At 40.9% G+C, this 20,950-nt stretch overlaps 3 protein-coding genes across 3 annotated transcripts in view; 2 read left to right on the top strand and 1 right to left on the bottom strand.

Annotated features, from left to right (window-relative positions):
* The window catches only part of LOC134854375 (ubiquitin-like modifier-activating enzyme 5), a 342,269-nt gene that overhangs the window by 72,304 nt on the left and 249,015 nt on the right, over positions 1–20,950 (bottom strand). The gene's annotated exons all lie outside the window — the stretch shown is intronic.
* LOC134854376 (cdc42 homolog) overlaps positions 18,460–20,950 on the top strand; it is a 270,377-nt gene continuing 267,886 nt past the window's right edge. The window contains exon 1 of the mRNA XM_063870601.1: positions 18,460–18,485. The gene's annotated coding sequence lies outside the window, so the exon portion shown is untranslated. The remainder of the gene's footprint in view (positions 18,486–20,950) is intronic.
* The window catches only part of LOC134854374 (uncharacterized), a 95,942-nt gene continuing 93,458 nt past the window's right edge, over positions 18,467–20,950 (top strand). Inside the window, exon 1 of the mRNA XM_063870599.1 lies at positions 18,467–18,483. The gene's annotated coding sequence lies outside the window, so the exon portion shown is untranslated. The remainder of the gene's footprint in view (positions 18,484–20,950) is intronic.

The following is a 20,950-nucleotide window of genomic DNA, read 5'->3' as shown; positions in this document are numbered from 1 at the left end:
CAAAAAAGATCCACTTCTGTTCAACCCAAGACGCTTAACTCGCAATACAGATGTTTTTTTCTGTGCTGCTTGTGAAACAGATTGCGTTGACAAATGCATTCTGATGACAGGGGTTGTACTGTACAACGATCCTTTCAAACGTGAATGTACATTGAGAATTTTGGACTCGGAGCACGATGAAAACCCCCGAGAAGAACCAGAGGCTAACATATTGGTTGTAAAATACAATCAACTTCGAAATCAAGGGCTCTTTGAAGATACGCTTACATCTGAGGTACTTATTCGCTTTGAAAAACATCTTTCAAAACATCACTCGGAAAGAAGTTCAACTTCAAAAGAAGTTTTTTTGAATAGCTGAAATTGAAAAACATATTTTAACTTCATTCATAATCTGTTTGAAATCGTGAATTGTTTTAGACATCTTTTTGTGACACGGCTACTTTAGTTTTGGAGCCATGTGAGGTTCAAGATCATCAACGTAATCCTACAAAAAGAGCTAAAAAAGACGAAAAAGAAATTGACATGCTGACACTTCTCGAAGCCACAGAAGACATAGTGCCCTTGACCTTTGTCCCTTGTTCCAACGGTGTCCTCAAGGTTTGTTAACAAAATAATTACAAGCTTTGGAAGTGTGTGCCGCAATTTTTTCAGATGTCATAAAGTTAGGAATATATGTCTCAGCGCCCGATCAAAATAATTTGTATAAAAATTCAATTCTTTGTTTCTCAGGTTGGATCAACTGCTTTCTATGGAGGGGAAAATTGCAGAGTAGACAGCTTGGAGTTTGAAGGAAGGACAAAAAAGGCCTTTGCACAGTTGACATGCATAAATAACGAGGACATTTCTATAAGGATGCCTGCACTCTTGGTTCAGCTAGCTTGTGAAGACTACCTCAAGGTAAAGTTTTTTTAATGAAACATTCCGAATTTTTATTGTCCCCGATTCCATAAAATTTAACATTGCTTACGACTGAGAAACGAACTTGGAATTCATTTTCAAACCTTTAGCCATAAGGCCCGGAATCCAGTGTCAAATGACAAAACATTGCCAGTTTTTATCACAGGCTAAGGCCTACAATTTTCATTTGAAACATTCCGAATTTGTCACGTCCCGGATTCCATGGAATTTAACAATGCTTACGACTGAGAAACGAACTAGGAATTCATGTTCAAACCCTTAGCCATAAGGCCCGGAATCCAGTGTCAAATGACAAAACATTGCCAATTTTTATCACAGGCTAATGCCTACAATTTTTTTTATCGTTTTCAAAAACTGAAATACTTTGTTCAAAAGTACAGGATTTTGGCACGTAAAAATACAGGCTATTGCCTACAATTTTTATCGTTTTCAAAAACTCAAATACTTTTATTCAAAAGTACAGGATTTTGGCACGTGACTAATTTTGTAACATTTCAGCATGAAACTGAAATACAGGATTTTGAGAAACGTGACTAAAAGTACAGGATTTTGGCACGTGACTAATTTTGTAACATTTCAGCATGAAACGTGTGACTTCAATGCAATTGAACATCCAATCAATTTATCGTTTGCGGTGTTTTCCGCCTTGAAACGTGCTGTTGGACTGGCCAGGGACAAAAACTCCATCACTTTCAATCTTGGACCCGTGACCAAACTAACAAGACAAATAATGGGTTTTTCGACAGAATCCCAAAAGGAAGTGGTCAAGTTTAGTGCAGCAATATCCGAAGGAATTCGAGGCTGCCACAAATCTTGGGATTCTGTGTTGGGTAGCAGGTGGGATGTATTGCCCGCACAAAAAGAGAATGGTCATGATACACTTATAAAGTATTTAAGGATTACAGAACACCGTGAATTCACAACTTTCAACTTACGATGCAACGTTCAAACGTGCACAGGTCACTACGCAAGTGAAGAAGACTACCGGACTCTTTTTTCACACAACTTAGAACAGTCAAAACCCCATTATTTTTATTAGTTCAACTAGTTCAAAGTTCCAGTGTTTTCGCGTGAATGTGATCAATTAAAGTTTCATAAACTTTAAACCTTGTTGACAATGTAACTTTTTTCAAATCCGAAAATTGGCAATCATCTTTTTCTCTCTATTAAATGAAAAGAAAACAAATTGTTTGCAAACACTTCAATTGGAAATGTTTCTCATGAGGCTCATAGTAAGAGATTTAAGCTATGTTTTTTTGACAGTGTCAGTACAAGCAGTACTGAAAAAAAATTACAGTATAATCATAATCATCATCATGTTGTTGTTGTTGTTGCCCTTTATGTTTCTGTTTATTTTCCTGTTGTCTTTCTCGGTCTTGTGGTTCATTGGTCTTGCGTATTGTATATTGAAAGCGTTGCTCATACTGCTGGCGTCTTTAATCTGTTTTTCGTTGAATTTTATTCCTTTATTTGGAGGGGCACTTTGTTTCTTTCCTGTGATCGCGCCGATCGTCTTCCAGAGTTTGGTCACATTGGTGCTTCTGTCGAATGTTGCCACATGCTCTTTCCATTTCTCCATTCTTTGCTTGGAAATGAGGAAGTCTATCCTGGCGTTCAAGGTCGGAATGTCTTCGGAGTGAGGGTTGTTTCTTCTTGTTTCGTCTCTTTGCTTGATCAGGCGGGAGGCTTCTGTCGGAATGTTGGGCTTGGCTTTGGGAATGCGTCCGGAGGGAATGTTGTGAGCAGAAGCAGTGTTCAGAATCTTCCTGAAGACTTTCTCTCCGCTGTGGGCGTCAGATGGTTCTTCTTCGCTCAGAAAGAGTTCTTCTGTTTCCTGTTTGAAGGTGTCCCAGTCGGCTCTGCTGAGGTTCACGAAGGTGCGCTTGGGTGCTCTGACTTCTATGTCCTTCTTCAGTTCGATCTTCATGGGAAGGTGATCTGAGCCCAGGGTGATCTCTGTTTTCCAGGAGAGGTCGAGAAGCAGGTCGGAGGAGGCCATGCTGATGTCCGGCAAGGATGGCTGATCTCCTCGTGGGAGGCGAGTTGGGTGGTCGGTGCTGAGGAGGTCTTGCAGGGACGCCTTGTAACCTTGAGGACAGCTGCTGGAGGGAGGGATGTAGTAGTTGATGATGTTCAATTCAACTTCGTTCATCTTGATGTTGACTCCCTGGACTTCTCTCGTGCCGTCGTTCTGCTGATCTATGTCCATGGTGTTGAAGTCGACAGTTTCGTGAATGAGGGTCATGAGTCCGCCACCTCCTTGACCACGATCCCGTCGGATGGCAGTATAGCCAGGGAACTTCGGCGTCTTGTTCCGTTCTTGTAGTTTGGTCTCTTGAAGGGCGGCAACTGTGATCTTCCTTTCTTGTAGGTAGTTGCTGAGCTCTTTTGCTTTCTTCTGTATGCCATTGCAGTTCAGTTGTAGTAGCTTGAACTTCACTTTCTGGGTTTGTCGGGATCCAGCGGCAACCGCCTACTCGTGGTGGATCCGTCTCCAACTGGAGCAAATGGTGCCAACCCTGCCGCAACAGCGACAGACTTCCCAGAAAGGGACCCTATTCGTCATAATCATCATCATAACGTCATTCAATATTCACATATTCAGTGGTTGGCATAAACGGCTGTCAAGTTGAAGGATTTGCCTTTAACTTTTTGTTTGGACTTGGGGCTGGACTGACTAGGACACAATCATGTTGCCTCATCATCATCATGAGTTCGATTCGCTTTTCCAAAAGTTCAACTTTAGAGAAGTTGTTACCCAGGTTCGAAGAGTTTCCAGTTGCAAGTAATTTATCCTGGAAAACAATAATGGATGACATCAAAAAAAATATTCAACTTTATACTATAAATATAGTATACTATATATAGCAGATATTGATATAATAATAATAATATTGATATACTTGATATACATTGAATATATATGTAAGTTACATCAAGCCTTGATGAGTAATATTACTGAGTAATATTAAATTAATTTTGTCATAAACTCAGAGAAGTTTTACCAAAACGTTATGAATAAAATTGTGTGAAAAATATTCAATATTTCAACTTGAGCATAATTTGTACGTACGTTGTCTCTTACTAGGGAAACATGTTGTGCAAACGATGAGTCGTGTTTTTTCAGAATTTGAAACACGTCAAAAATTGCCGCGAGCTCATCGGCATTTGCGTCGGATCCCTCTCTGTAAACAAATTCAAAAATTTCAAAAAAAATAGATTTTGTCATATTATTCCAGTTATTGATTTTGAGGTTACATTATTATAAACTTCAACCACAGATTTTCACAGTTGACTCTTTAACATGATGTTAAACTTTCAAAGATGTTAAACGACTCACTGTACTCGAGACACAATATGAGTAAGCGCAAGGAACGAGAAAGAAGGGTAGCATTCAGTGAACTTTGTTTTCTGAACGCGTTCTGTCTTGAAGGTATCAGCGGCCAGACGAAGATGATTCTTGAAAATGAAGTTAACTCCATAGGCGACAGAAACGCCTGTCGTCTCCACCATATGAATCATATTCGCTGGCATGATTAAACCTTGTCGCGCTTTCAGCGTGATAGCTTGGCACCCTCCCATATTCAAGCCTTCATGGGAACCGAAGAAAAATTTCCTTCGGGGCTGCTGCAGGAACTGGTTGAAGAGATCCTGGTTGATGCTCGTCGGGGCTATCAAGAAGAACGTCTTACATCCTTTCAGTAGAATATAGAGGACTGATGTGCTGGAAAAATCTTGGTGGAACATTGTCACAGCGCCATCTTGAGAAATGAGAAGGAAGTTGGACTCTTTATTGGGCCGATATGCTGCGGGCAATTTTTTTGAATGAATGTGTCCCAGCGAGGTACTCGATAGGAATGACGGTTCTGTAAATTGTGTGATTTTTTGATGTGCGGCATCAGCGTCAATAATGTTGTAAAACATGGGAGGTGTTTTTCTGAACAACTGATCCACCTCTTTTCCATCAACTATCCTTGTTTGTTCCTGGAATGGTTCAATACTATAACTTAGTAAGAAATTAGAAATTAAATTGAAAAAATTTCGGAAAATCATCCAGAGACATTTCAACCTCAACTTTCAGTGAATGAATGAATGACGGTCATGATAAAAATTTTATACTGGCAACCTTTGTTGGCAAATCTTTGAAAAGAAAGCGTACTAAAGCGTTAGTAGTACTAACCCTGAAATTCGAGTCGTACGAGCGGAGGGTTAATGGTTTTTTGTAACCTTCCAATAGAAGCTTCACGACGTTTGGGTTGTCGAGGACTGATTGTGACACTTTTGACGTGAAGCCGTTGAATCGAAAGGCGTCAGGAACAAAAACAGCATATTCTGAGTTCAAAAACTCTGCTTCCTGAAGGGCACTTTCGATATGTCGCGCTTCAACTGTCCTTACCAACGATTTCGCGATTTTTACCTGTGAACATCATCCCCAGTGTCAAATGACAAATAATTTTTTTCTGTGTGAAACACTTTTCATTTTTTACGAAAATGAAAACTCACGCAGGATAACACTCTTCGTAAGTCTTGGATAGTCGTGAAGCTCTCCAGTTGCCTCAAATGCAATATGCGTGAGTCTCTCGGCAAGACTATCTTTACAGAAGGCCAGATAGAAGCGGCCTTAGAATCCACTCTAGTCTGTTTTGCTTGCTGAAAAAAGGAAGTAAGTGGGTAGTTTGTCCGGGTGAGTCAAACCCATTTGAAAAAACCCAAAGAACCAGCGTTGTGACTTTATTTAAAAAAATTAACTCCATTCTTCATTCAAGAAATATCATATTTCTATTTCTATCATAAATAATGATTATTTTCACTAAACGTGCCAAAATCCTGTACTTTTGAAAAAAAATTTTCGAGCTTTTGAGAACGATAAAAAAGTTGTAGGCATTGGCCTGTGATAAAAACTGGCAATGTTTTGTCATTTGGCACTGAATTCCGGGCCTTATGGCTAAAGGTTTGAACATGAATTCCGAGATCAATTTTTTGCATAGTTGACAGCATTCGAAAGTGCCATGGATTCCGGGCCTAATGAATATCTCTCCGGAATCCATGGCACTTTCGAATGCTGTCAACTAGGCAAGGAATTGATCTCGGAATTCATGTTCAAACCTTTAGCCATGAGCCCCGGAATCCAGTGTCAAATGACAAAACATTGCAAATTTTTATCACAGGCCAATGCCTACAACTTTTTTATCGTTCTCAAAAGCTCGAAAAAATTTGTTCAAAAGTACTGGATTTTGGCACGTTTAGTGAGAATAATTTTTCTTGAATGAAGAATGGAGTTCATTTTTTTACAGTTCACAGGCCTACAATTTTTTTATCGTTCTCAAAAGCTCGAAAAAATTTGTGAATTTTTCGAGATTAATGATTAACAATGTTACCTTGTTTGCAGTTGAACTTTGCTGTTCTTCTGTATCAAGAAGATTGAAGTTGAACTTAAAGTCATCCCCAACTTCAGAGTCAACTTCAGCTGTTTCAAACAGTTCTTCCTCTTCAAGAGGAAGCTTTTCCTGTGCAGTTCCCGGACTTTTCGTAGAACTCGTTGAATGTTCTTCTTCCTCTTCCAGTGGAAGTTCAGCATTTTCTTGGTTCACTGAACAGGATGTTGTTGGCAACATTTGTGCTGTTCCTGCCTGTGGAGAACTCGTTGAAGGTTCTTCTTCCTCTTCCAGTGGAAGTTCGGCGTTTTCTTGTTGGTTCACTGAACAGGATGTTGTTGGCAACATTTGTGCTGTTCCTGCCTGTGGAGAACTCGTCGTTGAAGGTTCTTCTTCCTCTTCCAGTGGAAGTTCAGCATTTTCTTGTTGGTTCACTGAACAGGATGTTGTTGGCAACATTTGTACTGTTCCTGCCAGTGGAGAACTCGTTGATTTTTTTTTGGCTTGTTGAAGTTGACTGGGCAAATAAAACACCTGGGAGTCAACTGCGTCCATGTCTAAACACAACTGGTCTATATTGACTATGACTTCCGAAGTTTGGAGTCCAAAATCTTACATAACAAAAAAAATTGGTTGAAAATCATGTTCAACATTCAAGTTGCAATTGATTATTTTATTATTTTAGTTTTCAGTCACTAAAATAGCGGTTATTTTTTTATTGCAAAATTTTTTTTTTCAGTTGGCCAAAAGCAACCCAGGGCCTGAGGGCTAACAAAACCTTACCAAACCGAAACTCTTCGTCTTCAAACTGCTTGCTTCGACGTCTATCAGCCAGGGAAAACGCTTTTTTGCAGCCTTTCCATGTTCTCACGACTGCATCAAAGTTTGTTCGTGTTGGCGCCAGAAAATTTGCTTCGACTCCTCGTACACGATTGCTCCTGATTCTGTTCCAGCAGTAGGGACTCAATGCATGTTCAGCAACTGCATAGATGTCCGCGAACCAAGAAGATTCGGGCACACCGCAAAACATGCATCGGAGCATGCTCTCCCGTTTGACCTGCTTAGCTCGGCAAACGTTTAGTCTTCTGTGGCGGTTGAGCGTGCCGGTAGAATGAAAGACTTTACGACATTCTAAAAAAGTAATAGTTTATCACTGATATATCATGGGATGATGGAAGCAAAATTCTAATATGTGAATGATTATTGATTAATAACATGATGTAATTTAATTACAGTACTGGCTTCTGGAAAAACCAATAAAAGTTTTGTTGATTACCAGGTTACATACATGCCATTTTCCTGTAAATATCGGTTGTACATGCCGTTTTCCTGTAAATATCGGTTGTTCTAATATGGTTGATTTCAGTGATTCGTCACGAATTCGTGAATTACGAATTCATTCACGACAATGATTCGTGACGGTCACGAAACGGTTTCAGTAATTTAGTATAACCCGGTTATACGGGCCGTATCATGACAATGATTGTCACACTTGACGGTCAATATTTCAGTATTTAAATAATTTATTTTTCTTTATAATGCAATCTAGAGGTTTTTGTCAATCAAAAAATCAATCAAATGAACTTTAAATTCACTCAAAAACACAAAGTGTATTTTGTTTAAGACCAATCATAACTGTAGTTCAACTGAATGATGGTTTAACCATTCTAATTTACACTTAATTATTATAATTACTTACCATTGCAGGTTTTGTCAGTTTCTCTTTGAAGATTTGGCATTTCTCACTGAAAATAAGAAATTTAACTTGTAACAATTGTTGAATTTAAATTCAACTTTGAAAGTTTGAAGGTGGATTATAATCTTCAAGATTATAATCCACCTTCAAACTTTCAAAGTTGAATTGAAGTTCGCTGCGATTAACGAATAAATGAAAAATAATTGAACAATGTTATCAATAACTCTTCGCCGACAAGAAGGTTACGAGAAAAGACACGAGAAAGTTATATACTATTCCTGCCGTTTCAAAGCTCATGTGACTAATTAAACGTGTGTGTGAATAACAATGCACTGCCACGTGTTATTATTGGAAGCATTGGACAAGTGTGCTAAATTACTGTAAACTATTTACTGTTAACGTTTCAAAGCTCATGTGACCTAACTAAACGTGAGCTATACATGTGACTAACTAAACGTGTGCATTGAACAACAATGCACTGCCACGTGTTTCAGAGAAACTTTCTCAGAGAAACGGATTTATTGCTATGGTAACAGAGAAAGCATTGGACAAGTGTGCTAAATTACTGTAAACTACTGATTTTGATGTAGGCCGTTTTTTTTGCAATAATTTATTTTGTGTAATCTCAAAAAAGTTGGGTGCCGAAATCCGAGGAATGAATTCTTTTCTGGCCCGGAATCCGGGACAAAGCCTTTTTTAACAGTTACCATCTAGTAGCACTGTACTACTAGTACATCATGTAGCAATTACATAAACTTATATATATATATATATATAATAAAGCTGCCTATATATATATATAATTTATATATATATCATACTTGAAGTAACTTACATGGACTTGAAGTCCACGGTAGACTGGACTGAGTATATAATATATTATATGATTAATATGAACACTATTATAGTATAATATTATACTAATTACTAATATATACTAATATTGATACTATAACTATTATACTATGATAGTATGATATATATTATTATGTATGTGATGTAATTAATCTTTATTGATGGACAAAACTAGGAAGGACAAAACTAAATTGCACGTCACTGTCAACTTTTGAAAACGGTTTTAGTGGAAATTAAGATAATAACAAAATTGAAAGACAAATGAAAAAGTTATAAAGCGGATTCTTCGCATTTGGATTTTCTAAATTTTCGCAGTGAACTAATGGCCGAAACATTTTCTTCAGTTTTTTTGCCTCCACATTGATCCATTAACAATGGGCGGACATCATTGACGTTTATCTTTCTGAAACTTGATCCTGGCTGTAAAATATAGTTTTCAGGATCAAGAACACAATCAGATTTGATTGTATCAAAAATAAATTGAGCTTTGAGGAACTGAAAATCGCCTCCAGCAAAAAGCTCACAAATTAAAGCTGCCTGTGATTTTTTTCGTATTCCTTTCGAGTTTCTTCGCTCTACATTTTCACTGTTACAATCAGAAGTTCCACTTTCACTTTGAATCTTTTTCTTTTTTGTTTGGCCCTGTCTAAGCGTCGTGTAGAATTCATCAACTTCTTCCGTTGTCATAGTTCCAATTGAAAGATCGGTTTCGTCCCTCAAAACTATGTAACAATGCGGGGTTTTGGAGTGTGAATATAAGAGAGTCTCTGCTGTGTCTTTTCGGTAAACAGAACCCCCATGTTCCTTGATCCACTTTTCCATCATAAGTTGGGCTGTTAGACGCGGCACGTGTCTGTTTCCTCCATCAACTGCAGGGGTTCCAGCAAACGAGCCCAGTACGAAAAATCTCATCCCAGTTAACATCTTATTCTTCGCACGCACTTCTCCGACAGCAATACGAGGATTCGGTACTGCGTCGATGCATATTTCCAGATAAGTTTGTCCTAATGACACGTTGAAAACACTCGTAAGATTCGCTAAAACGTCAGGCACTTCTTTTTCTGCTTTAGTACGTTGAAGGAGCTTGCAAAAAGAGAAAAAACTTTCAAGAAAAAGTGGATCATGATTACACATTTTTCCGCCTCCACGCATTGTTCTTGTATGAAAATCTTTGCTGGCGTGATGGTTAGATTTTTCTAGACCTTCGCAAATGTGGTTCCACGGGGACACCACGAAGTTTCCTTCAACAATTTGCGGAATAGTCACCAGCTTGAGTTTGTATGGCGTCAGTCCGTGTTCTGCGAATAATAGTAAAGAAGTTTGATAGTAGGTTTCCGCCCAAAAATTGAAATCAATTACGTTAAAACTCTCCTTAGAACTTCTCAAGATAGTAATACAACGGTTCAAGCTTTTTCTCAAAAGTTCGCTTGCATCCAGAGTCGTTATAGAAAGTTTTCCTTTCGCTTTAGGGTCCTCTTTCGTGAACAAATTTGGATGCAATACTTTGAGGACATCAATGGAATTTGCGACGGTTTTATCTGAGGTACCGCTAACTATTTCATCGCACCACACTCCATCATATAGGTCGGTTATTGTTCCAAACTTGGCATCCTAAATTGTAACATTGTAAAATTGAAATTATGAGGATACATTAAAATGGTAATTTAGCATACCTTCAACTCCTCTTTGTCCGCGATAACAGTTAAGGCACCACTTCCAGATAACGATACCGCTCCAACCGTTCCAACTTGTTGCGCATTTTTCGCAGTTCTTGTAAATTGGAAGACGGGTCTCTTGGCATCACGACTTGACAGATTCTGTTCAAAGCGGTGAAGAAACTCCATTTCGAACGGACTTTTGTCGTTGATAATTTTTTGAGCCATTTTTCTCAGGTCACTTTCAACGCATCGAGTGAGCATGTGCGTGGCATCTGGGCAAATGCATCTCACGTCATTAAGGAAAACTAGAGAAGTTTCAGGAATATTCGTGCGAAATGGAATCTTTACATCCGTTCTTCGACCAGTTATTTTGTCGCAAAGGGAAGGTAGAAAACGTTCGTCTTCTACATAAAGTGCCATCTTAGAAGGGTAATCTGTAGACAGGTCGTTTCCGGAGCCCAGTATCAGTCGATGGAGAAACGGGGTATCTCCACTGTACGTCAATTTTGCTCCCAAATTTTTCAAATGATTTGTTTGCTGGAATAACCACCCTGACTCTTGACATCCGACAACACTCGGTCCCAAGTTCAACTCCATCGCAAACCTTGAGTCTTTTCCTCGATAAGCTAAAAAAGTCATTTTAGTCTCAAGTTGAGAAAAAAACTTGTGAAGAAAAGATTTTAAAATGATTTTAGAAATAGGAGTACCTGCGAAGCAGAAGACGCTCGTAGCAGATTGGGCGCTAATATCTTCAGAAAGTAGTCTAAAAGCCATTCTCCTAACTTCTGTGCCACCAATTTCACAACCGTCACCCCAAATATCGACTTTAACGTTGTTGATATTTTCTGTTTTAAACGATAGAAAAACAGCTAGTTGTATACATGCAACCAAGTCCATTCTGAATCCAGAGAAGGACTTCTGTGGTTTGCACAAGGCCAAAAAATGATTTACAAGGCTTGCAGTTGATCGTTGGACATTTCTCATTGAGGGTACTAAATTATGTCCGAGGCCAATCAGTTGTAGTCTATTCCGGATAATGTTGATCACTTCTTCTACGTTTCCAGTTTTACAAGCGATGCCCAAGCAAAACTCAAAATCCTTCGTTGAACCTCTTTTAGAAAATAGTTCCATCGCCAAAACTCGTAAGACATTTGTGTCATTCTTTCTATACCCAGAATACGTCTTTTTACGGCTGAATGCGGATTGTCGAATCAATTTAACAAATGTGCTTATTTGAATTTTTTTTTGCCGTATCAGTTTCAGCACTTGTCCCCATAGTTGTTGGGAGTTGTCAGCTGTTATAGACATAAATTTTGATTGTTTCGTTATCCTGGAAACGTGTCTTGACTCTTCCAATGTTTGAGGTAGGTTTGATTGAGTGCCGCACTGTTCAAATGAAAATGAAGTTTCGGTTGCTTTGAGCGCTTTATAAGGATCAACTTCGTCAGGTATGAACATTGGACCGAAGAAACATTTTACTAGCTCCTTCCGAGTCTTGGTCCAAGGCATTTCTCTTGAACCACAAAGAATTACGAGTTGCATTACGCGAGCCTAAACAGTGTTGTGTTGTCCCAATTGGATATAAATTTTATTGAAAGTTGAATTTTAATTGAACGTAAAGATGAACGTAATTGAAGTTGAATTAATCAACGTAAAGAATGTTTGGTGACTGAAAACGATAAATTTGTGAAGAGTTACTTACTGCTAAAATTGTAGCTTTTTTTGATTGTCCCCGCACAGATATCTGACGAAGAACATCAGAAACGATCCACTTATCCGTCCCTGCGAGCATCTCTTCAAGAATCTTTGATAACTTGTCGTACTTTTTGGACAAACTTTTCGGCAATTGCATCCAGAATGTTACAGTCAACAAACTGACGGTTAATGTCCGAGTCGGCGCCAGAAATTAAAAATTTATTCCATAATTCCATTGTTCAAGTTGACAATTGTGAGTAACTTTTGTTGAATCTTTCGATGAAAGACTTTTTTCAAAACAATGATGAATTGAATTTATGCAATGGTGATTTAAAGTAACTATCATAGGTACTATATGATTTAGTGTGAATCTTGACACTGAGTTGTGCGCACGCGCGTGCAAACTTTTTCTGACAACAGGTTACTAACTTATCCTATTATGAGACTCAAGCTTAAGTGTTGAACAGTTTATGAGACTCAAGTTTTAGTGTTGAATAATCATGAGTAGTATTCATATTCAACTCACAGGCTGTTTTTAGTTCTGAACTTCAAATGTTGAACATCAAATGAAACTAGTTAAACAAAACTAATATAAAATTTGCTAGAATGCTGAAATCCTGTAAATGACAAATGGAATCAATGACAAATCCTGTAAATTGACAAATCCTGTAAATGACAAATCCTGTAAATGATAAATGACAAATGAAAACTAAACTAATTGAAATATCTGTATATACAGTATACAGTATAGAGTATATAGTATACAGTATAGAGTGATACAGTTGAGAAGTTAAGAAGTCACTTAAGTCACTAAAAGATTTCTTTTGTTAATCATGGTATCATTAACAGTTGTGTTAATCATGGAATCCATGGCAAAACACTAAACATTTCTAATTTTGTGTATTGATAATTCTTGTAAAATGTCATGGAATCCGGTCCCTTGGTAAAGTCCCGGATTCCACAACACGCAGAAGCCAAAAGCCCAGGAATCCATGGTAAAATCGTTTTTTAATGCGTTTTAATATGGTATCGGATTCCATGGTTTTTGTCATGGATTCCGGGATTGTCACAAAATCGGTGGTTTTAGCTGTCCCGGAATCCATGACAAAAGCTGGTCACATACAAACTGGTTTGAATTAGGAATCCACGGAATCTAAAATTATCAAAGAAAATGCGTGCGTTCCGGAATCCGGGACACACGATTTCAAGCTTTTTGGCACCGATTCCGCAAAAACCAAATAACACGGATTGGCGACGTAATGTGCCTCAAATTTCATGGATGGAGTAAAAAGTGACGAGCTGAAAACCATGCTAGCCACACACTTCACCCTATCGCTTGACCAGGTACCCACGCCCGATGATTTGCGTATGAAGTCAAGTGAATTCTTGCTCATAAAGCCGAGGGCGCAAAACTTTTACAGCAATTATGGCAACAACAGCGGAAAAAACGCTGGCGCGAACTCCAGTTGGTACAGACCTCGTGACGACATGGATAAGAGGAGGTCATGTGCGAATTATGGCTCGATGGACCACCATGTTTCCGCCTGTTCTGCTTACAAACAGAACATGAAAGCGATAGGCTACTTTCTCGATGACGTTGAGGCGACCCACGAGGACCACGAAGAGTACGTCAGAGGACTCATAATGAAGTACGGACCGAGGTGCTTCTTCTGTAATTTAGAGGGACATTTCAAGTCGGATTGCACTCAATTTTGGGATGCAGTGTCGGATGCGAAACATCCCCGACATGAAGAGGCGCTTTCAGGCGTCAAAGCCAGTCGAGCACCTCTGATGAACGAGGCTGAGTCTCGGAGAAAAGAAACGACACCAAGCAACTTTACGACTAAGAAGGTGAAGACCTTGCCTAATGAGGTGGTAGCCTCGAGTCTGGAGGCAGAGTCGGCCGGCCCGCTCAAGGTGGATTATGGCTTAGCAGCGAAGACAGGGATACAGAATGTCCAACAGGAACTAGCCACGAAGGAAGTTGAGCAATGGGTGAGGTCGGAACTGGAAAACACAGATCTTTGTGAAAAAATTGAATTTTCGAGTAAAACAACGAAAGAGGACACTCAAGAACCCAGAAAGCAGGAATTAAAGCTAAACGTCATATCGGGTAAAACTTTCGGCATGACGAAAGAAGGAACGAAGATAATGTCCATTATCTCAGTCGCAGGACACCAGGTGGTTAAGAACTTGAGTGAACCGTCCGAGATTACGCTGGTCCACCTGGACATCTATGCAGACTACCTGAGGGAGAAGGATCCCAAGCTGGACTCCAGGGCAGTGCGAGCGCTGCTCACGACAGGAGGTCCAAGGCAAATGAGAGTAGATGGACATTACATCGAGGTCCATGGCCCATATCCGATTCTGATGAATGTAGATGGCATTAATATCTACACGAAGGCTCACGTGACTGATGCGAGTGATCAGGTGGGCCCTATATACATTGGCCAAGAAGAGCTGAAGGTGCAAAGAATCGGACACATTGCCATGCTTGAACAGAATGCGGTCCACATAGGTTGCGAAGCCGATCTGGCAGCACATGTGCTAGATGTGCAGGCCAGACAACTTTCAGTAAAAGGACTGTTAGACACGGGTGCAGTAGTCAGTTTCATGCCAGTCAGCACCTGCACTGATATGGGCTTTGACCGGTCAGATCTGATACCGAAAAACATCAGACTGGCAGCTGCCAATTAGGGAGCAATCTATGTGACAGGACGGACCCCGATCATATCACTGCAGCTTGGAGGAAGACATCTTTAGATGAGCTTCCTGGTGGTGGAAAATTTGGACGAGTCAAATCAATTCGTCCTGGGAACTGACTTCGTATGCAACTTTGATGTCACGATCGACCTCAATGACGGGTTGATATGGATCAAAGATCCTGAGAGGAAGTATGAAAAGAAACCTCTTAATCAGATCTTACATAACCAGGATAAGGTGCCGTTTTTTCTGGATCGGAAAGTGAAATTGAAGCCAAACTGAAGGAAATTGAAGGAATCTAAATGAACTCAGTATTGACAGACAGGTGAGTCTGGTACCAAATCCAAACAGTAAGAGCTCGGCTATTTTAGGAAGAAGTTTCTCACTCACTCAAAGCGGACTGTGTGTGAGTGTGTTGTTGAACACAGAAGCAATCACAGTGACAATACAGAGGGGAAAGAAACTTGGCTACGCATTGCCTCTGAACACAGACTTTCAGAGTGTGGAAAACTTGAAAAAGTTTGATGTAACTAAATGTCCCTTGCACGCGAACCAGGAATGTATACTGAAGAGAATAAATGAATTGAAATTTTCTAAGAAACTGTTTTCAATGAAGTCGGAGACAGATGATGGGTTGTCTAGTTGTTCGAATTTTCCCGACAGAAACAGAGGTCGACAGAAACAGAGTTAGCAGCAAGTAAACCCGTCCAGCCGAGATAGAACATCTGAAGGGTAAGATATCAGACCGAGAACTAGATTCGCTTAGGGCGGTGCTGAACCGGATTGCAGACGTTTTTCCAAAGCATAAGGCCGACATAGGTTGCTGCAATTTTGTAGAACACGAGATTGAGATAGAAGAGGACTCGGTACCTCATAGCGAAGGGGCGAGAAGAATGACCCCTCATAAGTCGGAAGCGTGCAGGAAGGACCTCGAGATGTTAATGGAATACGACATGATCGAGCCGTCGAAGTCCCCGTGCGCTTGTGGCGTGGTCATGGCTAAAAAAAAAGCGGAGCAACTCAGGTTTTTGTTGTGATTTTCGTTATCTGAACGCAGTGACGATAAACGACGCATACCCGATTCCCCGCATCGATGAGAGCCTTTCCAAGCTGGGGGACAAGAAGTTCTTCACGAGATTAGATTTGGGCTCGGCGTTCTGGCAAAGGCTACTACGAAAGCAAGGTCGTGAGAAAACGGGCTTCGCGTGCGAGCTGGGATTGTTCCACTGGAAGAGGATGCCGTTCGGATTGTGCAACGCGACGGCCCGATTCCAGCGACTGATGGCCCAGGCACTCACGAGTGAGACAAAGAAATACGGGAACCTCATCAAGTGTTATGTCGATGACGTCGTGATAGCAACACCAAACCTGGAGGATCACATAGAGAGGTTGGATGAGTTGTTTACTTGCATGAAGCAGGCGGGCCTGAAGTGTAAGCCCTCAAAGTGTGAAATCCTCAGAGACTCTATAAAATATCTGGGCCGCCTGGTGGATAAGCATGGAGTGAGACCGGATCCCGAAGCGGTCGAAGCGGCCTTGACCTGGAAGGCACCCAAGACAGATACACAATTGATGAGCTTTTTGGGGTTTGCTAACTATTATCGGGAGTTCGCCAGAGATACGCCGATAAGATATACCCCATGCAGCAGTTGATGAGAAATAAAGCAAAAAATTCACTTGGATGATGAGGCACAAGTTTCATTTGAAATCATTAAACGTAAACTTTGCGAGGCACCAGTCCTCGGCATGCCAACAGAGAAGGGGATGTTCGTGTTAGTTGCGATATCAGGCATACTTCACCAGGAGCAAAGTGGAACGGGAGAACGGTTCTCCGTCCGATAGCCTACGGAAGTAAGGTCCTGAGCGATATTGAGATGAAGTACGGCGCACCAAAAGCGGAAATGTTCGCGGTGATCACTTTCGTGGAAAAATACAGGACCTACTTGGGGAGTGCTCACTTCAAATTGCGTGTCGATAATCGTGCCCTTGCCTGGCTGAAAACCTATTCGATGGACCAAGGTTATATTGGTCGTTGGATCGTTCGCCTGGATGGTTACCACATGATCATAGAGCACCGTATCCTTGACAAGCACCAGAATGTTGATAACCTCAGTAGGAAGACAGAGTTCTATGAGCGGTTAGAAGAGAAGCAGGCCAATCAGGCAGAAATCAAAGACGGATTTTCATTTCTAGATAAGGAAACCTACGATAGGCTACCACTCACCAGGTGGCTGGACAAGTCAGGGCACCCCATACCAGGACACCCTGAACTTCCGGTGGAGACGGCCGCTGAAATAAAGGTATTGGCCAGGGGTGATCCTGTCCTATTGGATCTGCTAATCCGATCCAATCTGGTGCAGCAAGAGCTTACCAGGCTGGGTATAAACAGCATAGCCCTGCTAAATAGAACAGTGAACGTGGCGCCTGACGTCACGGGTAAGCTCCTTGACTTGCTGGATAGAGAAGTCGAAAGACATGATCGTGAGTGGATGAAGACCGTCCAACGGTTGACCGTCACTGAGAGAACGGAGAAGAGGCATGTGACATTTGCAGTCGCGATTTGGAACGGAATTGCCGGTCGATAGTGAACCAGCTAGTGACCTCAATGCCGAAGGATGTCCTGTTGAGGATTTCGTTCACTGAACGTGGGAAATCGACCCAGGTCCAAGCCACTGAAGTGTCAAGGCGAAATCCAGTTTCACGAGAAAAGTATAATTTATGGATGCAAGGGAAGAGTACAAACCGAGCTTGAATTCTTTATCCGGGGACGAGACAATGTCCGGGGAGTTAGCAACTTTTGAGCCCGAACAGGAAGACTTGTCCGGGGAGACAATGTTGGGACCACCAAAGGACAGAAAGTTATCCGGGGAGCCGGATTCAAGGCAACCAAGGAACAAAGTTTATTCCGGGGAGCCGAGAAACATCACATTGTGCAACGCGACGGCCCGATTCCAGCGACTGATGGCCCAGGCACTCACGAGTGAGACAAAGAAATAGGTTGCTGCAATTTTGTAGAACACGAGATTGAGATAGAAGAGGGCTCGGTACCTCATAGCGAAGGGGCGAGAAGAATGACCCCTCATAAGTCGGAAGCGTGCAGGAAGGACCTCGAGATCTTAATGGAATACGACATGATCGAGCCGTCGAAGTCCCTGTGGGCTTGTGGCGTGTTCATGGCTAAAAAGAAAGGGAGCAACTCAGGGTTTTGTTGTGATTTTCGTTATCTGAACGCAGTGACGATAAGGGACGCAAACCCAATTCCCCGCATCGATGAGAGCCTTTCCAGGCTGGGGGACGTGAAGTTCTTCACGACGTTAGATTTGGGCTCGGCGTTCTGGCAAAAGCTACTCAGAAAGCAAGATCGTGAGAAAACGGGCTTCGCTTGCGAGCTGGGATTGTTCCAGTGGAAGAGGATGCCGTTCAGATCGTGCAACGCGACGGCACGATTCCAGCGACTGATGGCCCAGGCACTCACGAGTGAGACAAAGAAATACGGGAACCTCATCATGTGTTATGTCGATGACGCCGTGATAGAAAGCAAGATGAGATATAGCCTAATTGTTGTGATAAACTTATTAAATAGTTTCAGATAGTTGAATTGTTTACCGGGGTAGCAATGGTTGCCCCGCGATAAAATGTCCGACAGAAGATATCACTTGCTCAAGACATCATCTTCAAAAAATCTCCTGATTGCGGATTCTCAAGCACGCCATCTTGATTTTCCAAATTTCAATATCTTGTACCTACCTGGGGCCCGACTTGGTGCGGTCCAAAACTTCTTACCCGAGAAAGACAAATTCAACATCATCGCTCTGCTCATCGGCGGAAACGACGCCTTCAACGGAAAAGACCCCTCCAGTATACCTGCAGGCGTCATTGCTGAAGAACTGTCGAAGCTAGCCGAGGAGCTGTGTGAACGAGCCAAAAAAGTTTTCATCATCGGAATCCCTCATCGTAGTGAGAACCGAGCTCAATCTGCAAAAATAAACGAATTCCTAAGAAAGATAAAAGGAACTTGGAAGTTTAGAGGAGTGAGTGAAAAAATCCACAGCTCATATCATTTGAAAACTGACGAAGTGCACCTCAGTGAAGAAGGTCTGAAGGGCATTAAAAGTATTCTCAAGAATAAAATTTTATACGATAAACATTCGAACATCTGCAATACAGAAGGACATCTGGTATATTACGAGTGTCGTTTCAAGAACTGTCAGTGCCCCTATTAATGTAAGTAGAAATAGTGAACCGCAGGCCTCCCCTTTTCGGGAACCACCAGGTTTGTCTATTTCTTCTTTTTCCCCTGAGTGAGCCACAGGCCTCCCCTTTTCGGTAACCACCAGGTTTAACTGTTTTTCTATCCATAGTATAAGCAAAAATGTGCAAAAACTGCAAAACATGTAAAAGAGGCTTTGCCGGCAACGAGAAAACATACACTTGTGTCGCATGCAACGCTCAAATGCATTTGGAACCAACTTGTGTTGGGTTGTCTCTAGTGGCCATAAATGGAATAAAAGAACTAGGGCCGAATGTCATGTTGCTTTGTAATACTTGTGTGCAAAATAATGAACGAGACAACTTTATAAGATGCAAAACCCTGGCCAACATAGACGAGAAGCTCTCAAACATTGATGTAACTGAAAGCCTTAAAAGCATGGAAAGAAGACTTACCGATTTAGTAGATCAAAAAATTGGAAATGCAATGAAAACGACATGCGATAAAGTGGAAAAAACTTATAGTGCCGTTGTAGCTGCTGAAACCACCACCCGGATAAATCAAGCTCAAACCACTCAACATGCTGCCAGATCTAACTCTGATCACAACATAAATCAAAGTTTTAGGATACAAGGGGTCAAAGAGGACCCTGAGAAAACAAAAGGAGAAAACCTTGTCCCAACAAATGACGAAGTAAACGAAATACTAGACATAATTGGAGTGAAGCCGAAAATAATAGAACTAAAACGACTGGGAAAATTTGATCGTAATCGAATGAAGCCAAGAACACTGCTGGTAACTGTACCTAGCGAACATGAAGCACGACTAGTACTAGCAAAAAGCCGAGAAAAGCGAGAACAATTGGTCGAAAAAGAGGTCTACCTGCTACCAGCATTGACCAAAGAGAGTGCAATTAAAGAGAACGAAATCCTTGTGAAACGAAGACAACTACTAGATGAAGGCGTTCCTCGCGAAAAGCTGAAAATAAGGAATCTAGAATTGTTCAATGATGGTGTGAAAGTAACTATTGACACTGAAGTTCAGGAATCCCAGCATTGACTAGGATTCCTCAACATTCTGCAACTAAATACTAGAAGCCTAATCAACATAGAGAGAAGAACTAAGCTAGCAAATGCAATTGCAGTTGGAAATTTTAATGTCATATGCTTAAGCAAAACTTGGCTTAACGAGAATATTCAATCATCAGAGCTTTTTCTAAGTGAATATAACATCTATAGATCTGATAGAGCTATTGTGAGTGGTAAAAACTGTCACGGAGGCAGCCTAATAGCTGTCAAGAATAGTCTAATTACCGAGGACTTATCCACCAAACATGACATTCCTGATTCATGTGTGCTATGTAGTATAAAACTTCATCAAACTGAAATGATAATTGGCTCATTCTACAATCCGCCAAAAAACAGTAATTACAGATACAAAGTGCATGAATTTGAACAACTGATCAAAGCCATTCCTAAAAACAAACCGCTTCTCTTATGTGGGGATTTAAATTTCCCAGAAACAAACTGGAACACCCTCACCAGTACTGACGAGGAAGAAAACCAAATACTGCAAATTTTTGAAAATGGACTCTTTAGGCAGGCGATAGATTTCCCATCATGTGTGAAGAACATACTAGACGTAGCCTTCTATCGGAATTGCTATACAAGTGCCGAACAAGATTTTAACGTTTCCAAGATTTATGACTGCTCAGATCACAATTCCATAATGTTGTCTATTGAATGCACGGTATCAGAGCCGAAACCATACTTGGAAAATCTTAGAAGTTTTGGAAATGCCGATTTTGAAGGAATAAACAATTTTATAAACGAGAACCCAT

The sequence above is a fragment of the Symsagittifera roscoffensis genome, chromosome 9 (genome assembly GCF_963678635.1).
Source record: "Symsagittifera roscoffensis chromosome 9, txSymRosc1.1, whole genome shotgun sequence".
NCBI classification, from domain to species: domain Eukaryota; kingdom Metazoa; phylum Xenacoelomorpha; order Acoela; family Convolutidae; genus Symsagittifera; species Symsagittifera roscoffensis.
This window is presented reverse-complemented; position numbering and strand designations above follow the sequence as displayed.